This window comes from Columba livia, chromosome Z (assembly GCF_036013475.1).
Source record: "Columba livia isolate bColLiv1 breed racing homer chromosome Z, bColLiv1.pat.W.v2, whole genome shotgun sequence".
NCBI classification, from domain to species: domain Eukaryota; kingdom Metazoa; phylum Chordata; class Aves; order Columbiformes; family Columbidae; genus Columba; species Columba livia.
In genome coordinates, this window is record NC_088642.1 from 18678137 (window position 1) to 18685958 (window position 7822).

The 7822-nt window shown below is 38.5% G+C and overlaps 1 protein-coding gene across 4 annotated transcripts in view; it reads right to left on the bottom strand.

Annotated features, from left to right (window-relative positions):
• NLN (neurolysin) overlaps positions 1–7822 on the bottom strand; it is a 41801-nt gene that overhangs the window by 32485 nt on the left and 1494 nt on the right. The window lies entirely within an intron of this gene.

Genomic DNA, 7822 nt, shown 5'->3' on the forward strand with positions numbered 1-7822 from the left:
TCGTGTCTCTGCGCTGGGCCCTCTCCAGCAGTTCCCTGTCCTTCTTGAACTGAGGGGCCCAGAACTGGACACAATATTCCAGGTGCGGTCTCACCAGGGCAGAGTAGAGGGAAAGGAGAACCTCTCTCAACCTACTAACCACCCCCCTTCTAATACACCCCAGGATGCCATTGGCCTTCCTGGCCACAAGGGCACAGTGCCGGCTCATGGCCATCCTGCTGTCCACCAGGGACCCTCAGGTCCCTTTCCCCTACGCTGCTCTCTAATAGGTCATTCCCCAACTCATACTGGAACCTGGGGTTGTTCCTACCCAGATGCAGGACTCTACACTTGCCCTTGTTATATTTAATTAAATTTTTCCCTGCCCAACTCTCCAGCCTGTCCAGGTCTCGCTGGACGGCAGACTTATGCAAGTCTGGTTTTGTTTAGAAACATTTTCTGTTACTGGAACATGCTAAGCAACCCTTTGTACATGTGTTCCATTAACACTATCAAAACAAAAAAAGGAAGTCACAATCTATGAAGCAGAAGCAGCAAAAGGTAGTATCAGCTTTAGAAAGTACAAACACAAAAACATGCAAGCTTGTTCACAATATGTTCCTACTACTGAAAGTCACTTTATAACTTTAAGATTTAAGCCTGCTGTCTCATTTAACTCTGATTACATATGGACAGCTGTGACCCCATCTAAGACTCTTTAACAATACTTCCAGTATTAACTACAATGACAAGTACGATTTTACAGAATAAAGTGTATTAATAAATGTGTTTCTGGGAAACATATATACAGACCAGTTTACTGTACTGGCTAATAGCTCTGGCAGTGCCAAACAGCCACACAAAAACTGGAGTATATCAATTTCACATAGGTTGGAAAACTATGTTGTCTGCTGAATAAGGTCTGAGGTAACTTCAGGGTTAAAGTGTTAGCCAAGATTTTAAAAAGAAGAGAGAAAAAACAACAGAGAGAGAGGGGTCTCAAATTCAGATTAGTCAGTCATCCTCTAGTTTTAAAATCCTCTAATAGCAAATAAATACAATTAAATTTTTCTTGCTGCACCATATGTATAATTCAGGGGACATAAGGAAGAGCAGATTTGAAAATCACAACAAACAAAATTAACAACTTTTTCAATCAGTAATTTACTGTATGAAGCTTTGTAAAAGCTGCCAATTAAAAACAGCAGTAGGACCATTTTGGTCTTTCTGTCTTTTGAAACAGTAGGTCTCAGTTAAACAACACTTCCTAGTCTTACAGGCTGCAGGAGAACCAGCACTGCACACTGGAAGCACCCTGTGAAAACCACTTCCATCAGGTAACTGCAACCAACGCTCATGGGGTCTCAGCGCCCTGACTCCACCTGGCGGTCCCATTAAACAAAAAAACAACTCGAACATCTAGACATGTCCCATCAAAGCAACATAAACACTGACAGTTTGCATCAAGACAAATTAATAGTTGAATATTATGTCACATATTGCATTTCCCTGAAAGTAAGACTCAAATTCTATTGAATATGTATAAATGACAGCAGACAGGCATGGTCTAAGCAAGGCTTTATAACAGTCAAACCTCATATGGGATGGAATACTTTTTATTTTTTATTCAAACGGAGAAGTAGAAAAGCATTTCAAAAACAAATTACAATGAGTATTCAGCAGCATCTAATGTAATGTAAGATATACTGCAACCAGTCAGTGTTCTCAGGATGGATTTTAAGATAGAAATTTAATAGGCTACAATCTTTGTATTATTTAGAGACCCTTAATTCTTAATTGAATTTTACATATATCTCATTGTTCTATTATTGTCTCACAGTTTCAGACAAGAAGTAACTGCATGTTTTAAAGTAAAGCAAGGACAAAAATTAAGCAAAGTAAGCAAAGGACAGAATAACCCAAGACAAAAACAGGAATGGAGAGGGTGAGAAAAAAGTCCAAGCCAGACAAAGCAAAGCACAGTTAAATTGCTCCAAGCTAATCAAAGGGCAGCATTATTTCAGTTGAGCCAAAGAAATGAGACTACAGCCTCACAATGTAAGTCATCACTTTTTCCTGCTGGACACTTCTGAAGTCCCCATTATAATTTGCTTCTCAGTCCTTTCATCTATTTTAGTCTTGACAGTACATGGAACATTGAATACATGCCTTGAATTCCTGGGCCATTTTCCTTAGGAAAGCACTTGGCTCTGTTCCATGACTGTGTTCGGCACAGACAGATCTCGCTACAGCAAGAAGATAGCATGTTTAGTACATCTTAATTTAAAGCTCCATAACTGCCATCAGAAACTGTTGTGGGTGGGGTTTTTTTTGTTTGGTTGTTTTGTTTTTTTCTTAAGCTGCATTTGAAGTAATAGAAGAAAATCTAGCACCTTTTAACATTAAACCATCAATTTTGCCACTACTTCTTTCAGGAAGAAACAATTCTCTACAACTTAATTCACTGTATACTCTACATTGATTACAGTCCTATAATAGATACACTTCTAGCTCTTCAGATCAATGCGAGTCAAAAAAGCTTGCAAGTTACATAAACATTTTAAAATCTTTATTGACACATATGTTACCCTTGGTGCTGCTTTTATGACCTTACTATCTGGCAACAAACGTTTACTGGTTTCTCTGATAAAATTAACTTCAATAGCAAAGTAATTTAAAAAGGCACTCTGTGGCAGCTAAAAGAAAATCCAGACCTTAAGCAGGAATACATACATATGCATAACCTGTTACAATTTAAATACTCTACCTTTCTCCCCAGTCCCCTCCAACAGTCTTTAAACATAACAAATTTGGAAACTGGTCTGATTGAGTTCCATAAGGGGAGGCAATTTATGCACAATAATCTGGAGCAGAACACGTAGAAGTGTCAGGGTACTGTTTCTGCAGTGTCTGACTTCTAAAATTATGGTATCCATGGTTCTAGGAAAAACAACAACAAACAACAAAACATGCACACACAAACATGCAACAAAACAAAACAAAACAAACAAAAAACCCAACAAAAAACAAAAACAAAACACACACAGAAAACAACCAACCAACACCAAAAACCAAACAACTAAAAAGAAACCCAACCAAACACCACCACACCACCCACCAAAAACATGCCCCAAAAAACTAAACCACCAAGCAAACCCAAACCAAACCTGAAAATTACTAGGACTGCTAAACTAGGTTTTAAACCCATCGTGTGTCACAGCAAACCTCCATCATAGCACAATCTGCATGGAGGATCTTAGAAAGGAAGTTGAGAGAATTTTCAACACTCACATGCAGACAATACTACACTCCATTTAGTGCAGAAGGCACTTAGAGTTACCTTATTGTTTGTTTCTACCATCAGGTGAACTATGGAAACACAGTGGAAAAAAATACTGCTTTCATGGCCCTAGATCTCAGGTGCTGCTACATAAGCATCTATCATATGTCTATCATGTCAGCAATATAAACAGCAGGTTGACAACCAATGATAGGACAAGCAGTAATGGGCACAAGCTGGAACACAAAAGGTTCCACTTAAATTTGAGAAGAAACTTCTTCTCAGTGAGGGTGACAGACACTGGAACAGGCTGCCCAGGGAGGTTGTGGAGTCTCCTACTCTGGAGGCATTCAAGACCTGCCTGGACACCTTCCTGTGTAACCTTATCTAGGTGTTTTTGCTCTGGCAGGGGGAATTGGATTAGATGATCTTTCTAGGTCCCTTCCAATCCCTAACATTCCGTGATTCTGCGGTAAAGTACATACTATTTAGTGCAAACACCACACACTATTACTGCCAGGATATTTCAGTGCTTGAATGGCATCAGCTAATGCTTGAAAAACAGCTTGTTGACTTCAACTAAAAAAGAAATGGTGTTGCAGGACAGAGAAAACTATTGAAGAGGGTTTCTAAACACAAAAGGGTTCTTTGGTTTACAACTGCAGCTAATCAGTTCAGCCTGTACCATGGAAATACCCCTTGATTTCCCATTGACCTTCAGTCTCACACAGTCAAAGCAATGAGAAATGTTCTTTGCCATTCCTAGTTAATTGGAAAATTCTATGTCTTTGTGGCAAATGATGACCTAACCTTGCTTACTTGCACCATTTTAAGTCATTGCTCTTCTTGGGAAAACAGTGCATTCTAGCATGTCATGATTATATCAATGCTTGCAAAATCCCAAGCAGTGCTCTGTGCCACAGTGTGCCTGCTCGACATCACAAATTAGCCAAGCAAAGCCTGCCTTCTGCCCTGGCTTTTGAGCAACTAGTGACTTAATAACACTGAGTGCTTCCCAGGCTGGTTCTAGCTATGTAAAAGATTGTTCCAGCATGATAAGTATGGCCAATAACTCCACTCATTTAACACTCTACAATAGCAACAAGAGGTGTCTCTGTTGAAGACAGAATTCTCAGAGAAGGTTTGGTGAACCCATACCCAATTATATTTTGCTCAGAGACAAGTGTAATTCCCCCCATCCTCATCTTGCCTTCCATAATCTAAGTACCTACAATAAGTACCGGAGAAGAATCTCCTCTACAAACTCATAAATCTACTGGAATTCTTTGAAGAAGTAACAATAGACAGAGATCTGTTAATATAATCTATTTGATTTCCAAAGAGTGTTGTCCAGAAGGTCCTAAAGAAACAATGGTGCTGTGAAATGAGAAGGGAGATCCTCTTATGGAAAAATGGTTAAAAGCTAGGAAAGAAACAGAAATGGCTGTTCATTTTTCTGAATGGAAGTAGGTGACCAGTGGAGCTCCACAGGGTCCCATGCTGGGTTCTGTATTCTTTCACACATTTACACAGGTTGGATTAATGAGGTGACAAAATTCCTCGATGATAAGGTACTGATTATAAAGCACTGTACTAAAGGAAGCCACAAAAATATGTGGAAGAATATCACAACACTGAGTAAAGTTTAATACCACTAGCAAAGTGAATTTCAGCCTTAATAAATGTGAAGTGACACACACTTCTGACTTTGCATACACAGTGATGAGCTGTGAGCTGATCCAGTAATTCTGGAGACATAATAGCCAAACATGAGCCAAGAAGCAGCTGAAAAGAAGGAAACTATAGGATTTGGTAGAGGTAGAAAAAAGAACAAAACACAAAGATTCATTATTCTACTCTGTAATGACATGAAGCACACAAATACTATGTGCAGTTCTCATCCTTCCAGCAGTCATAAACTCGTCTTCTGTTCTGACACCTGCCAAAACCTTCCCCTGTTCTACCAAGTCACAGTGAGTTAGTAACAATCATCTGTAGTGAGGAATGGACTAATTAAAAAAACAAATAGACTGGTACTACACAGATTGGATTTAAAAAAATAAAAAAAGCACAACAGAGGAAGTACTTCAAAGATTTATACAATTATGAAGAAGAAGAAGGAGAGAATGTACAGGGATAAATTTTACCCCTATCACCTCCAGCATAACTCAGATTGAAGAGTTTTAGGAGGCTACTGCTGGACAAGTTTTTGTACAAGATCATATGAGATAACTGCCCCCCCAGGAGGGGTTGTGGAGTCTCCTACTCTGGAGACATTCAAAACCCGCCTGCACACCTTCCTGTGTAACCTCATTTAAGTGTTCCTGCTCGGCAGGGGGATTGGACTATATGATCTTTTGAGGTCCCTTCCAATCCCTAACATTCTGTGAACTGTTTCTGTATTGGCAAGTCCTCAATTCCTAGATAGTTCTGAAAACACAGTACTGTTCATTCATCCTATTTGGCTTGCTTTCTGAGGTACCCGATCCTGGCTCCTGTAAAAGAAATAATAGAATTCTGAACTAACTCAAGCCATTTAAAAGAAATCTTTCCAAGCCAAGCATTTCTTCTCCTATAGAGAGAATGACAGAACAGTTATGTCCCCGAAAACCATTACTTGCATTGGTTGGTCTGGTCCAGCTGGTGTTCCATGGGTCAAACTCAGTCCAAAAAGTGCTTCTGAGCCTGACACTTTTGTCTCAGCCAGCCCAGGGAATGATTTTATCCTGCAAACTCTGTCTCAGACTAATTGTTCTTCTGGAGCCTGCTGTGCTTAGAAAGGTAGCAGCTGCTGCTTTTGATCACAGGAAAAAAATGCTGCTGCAGTACACATAGGAGGTTGTGTAGTCCACAGAGCACAGGGAAATAGAAAAATGTACCACGTGTCCTGCCCTGGCCCTTGCCGTTGCTGAGATGTTGCACCTGAGAAGTTTAATGAAAGCATACGCACACACTATGGTGATATATGATATAAGGAAGTGACTATAGAAGTTCTTCCTGTTTCTTTGCCTTCCAGCATAATTTCTCCTCCTCCCTCTTTCCTCCAGCCCCAGTTTCTTGCTGGTTTACTTCTTCATCAAGAGGAAAGCTGGTGTTCAGAGCTTCTTTCCAGTGATAGAAATCCAAAACTAGACCTTAAATATAAATTTTAGTTTTTCCAGAGTCCATGTATATATATTTTCCTATTCAAATCCTGATTTTTAACATATTTTCAAATAAGGACTCCAAAATTCAAGGATCCTAGGTAATTATTTTAGGACACTGAAATTATTTAAACCAGTGTGTCTACTTTTATTCAGATATTTTTTTCCATTTCTAAGAACATCCTCAAAATTAAACAGACTGCTGCACTTAATCTACATCTTAACCTGCCTTTTTCCATGCATTTTATTGAACTAAATATTAATCTTGAATCTTTCACATTTCAACAGGATCCAGGAGGAAAAGTATTTAATTGGAAATAGCCTCCCTTAAAAAAGCTGACTACTTTAACCAAAATAATCAAACCTGTAATATAATTTTTTTATTCAATGTAAGGCATGACACTTGAAACATGCTAAAAACTGTAATTTTTATCTTCTGTTAAGATGCCCTTGGGAAATGTAGATGCTGAGAATCTTTGCTATTCAACTTTTCTGTGATCAATTGCTTAACTTTTGAAGGTCAGTGGTCACTATTAGGCATTCCAGATCACTCTCTTTTGTGAAACAATTTTATGGGCACACTCAAATGATGACTGTGGGAAAAAAAAGTCACAATTAAGAAAGTGAAGTGATCATTCCTTACTGTACTTACAACAAGTGATTAAATGAATATTTAAGTCAATACCCAATTCTTTATTGTTACTTAAGGTCATATCTTTAGTTTTCAAATGCAAATTGCAAGCAAAAGTAGACCTTTCAGTTTTTTTCTAAAGAAAAAAACCTCCATGCTTCTTTTCCTTTCTTTCCTTCTTTTTATTGAAAAAATCTGTAGGACAAACAAGGACAGTAAACACAAAATACTGGGAACAGTGAAAATGACTACACAAAAGGAATGTAAATGCATATCAGGAAACAGTTGTGCACCTTATTCAACAAAATTGCTCAATTATTTTATAACAGCAGAAACCTTATAAAAATAAAAGAAATCTGGATCTGATTTTCTAACTGCTAGTACCCCTCAATCCCAATTCAACCCAAACAAAGGCTGTGAAATAGGACAAAAATGGTACATTTTATGCAGTTACCACACAACTGTCATTTCTCTCAAGTCCACAAGAGGTAACCATCTTCTTCATTTTACACTCAAAATTCATCTCCATTCTCATTACCACAGCGTATTTATAATCTGACTCTCTACTGTGTCCATGGTTCCTATTAAATCTGGTGCTTTGCTTATACTGTTCTACCCTCTCAGTTTCTCCAGTGATGACCATTTGTCTCACCCATCTAGAACTGCCAACAAGCCTTCTTCCACTATTCGTTTTCTGGGTTCACTTAGAGCTAGCATTCATTACAGATAAAAATAATTAATTCTTTATTTAAAAACCCTTCAATAATATATTTGTACACATCCCACCCC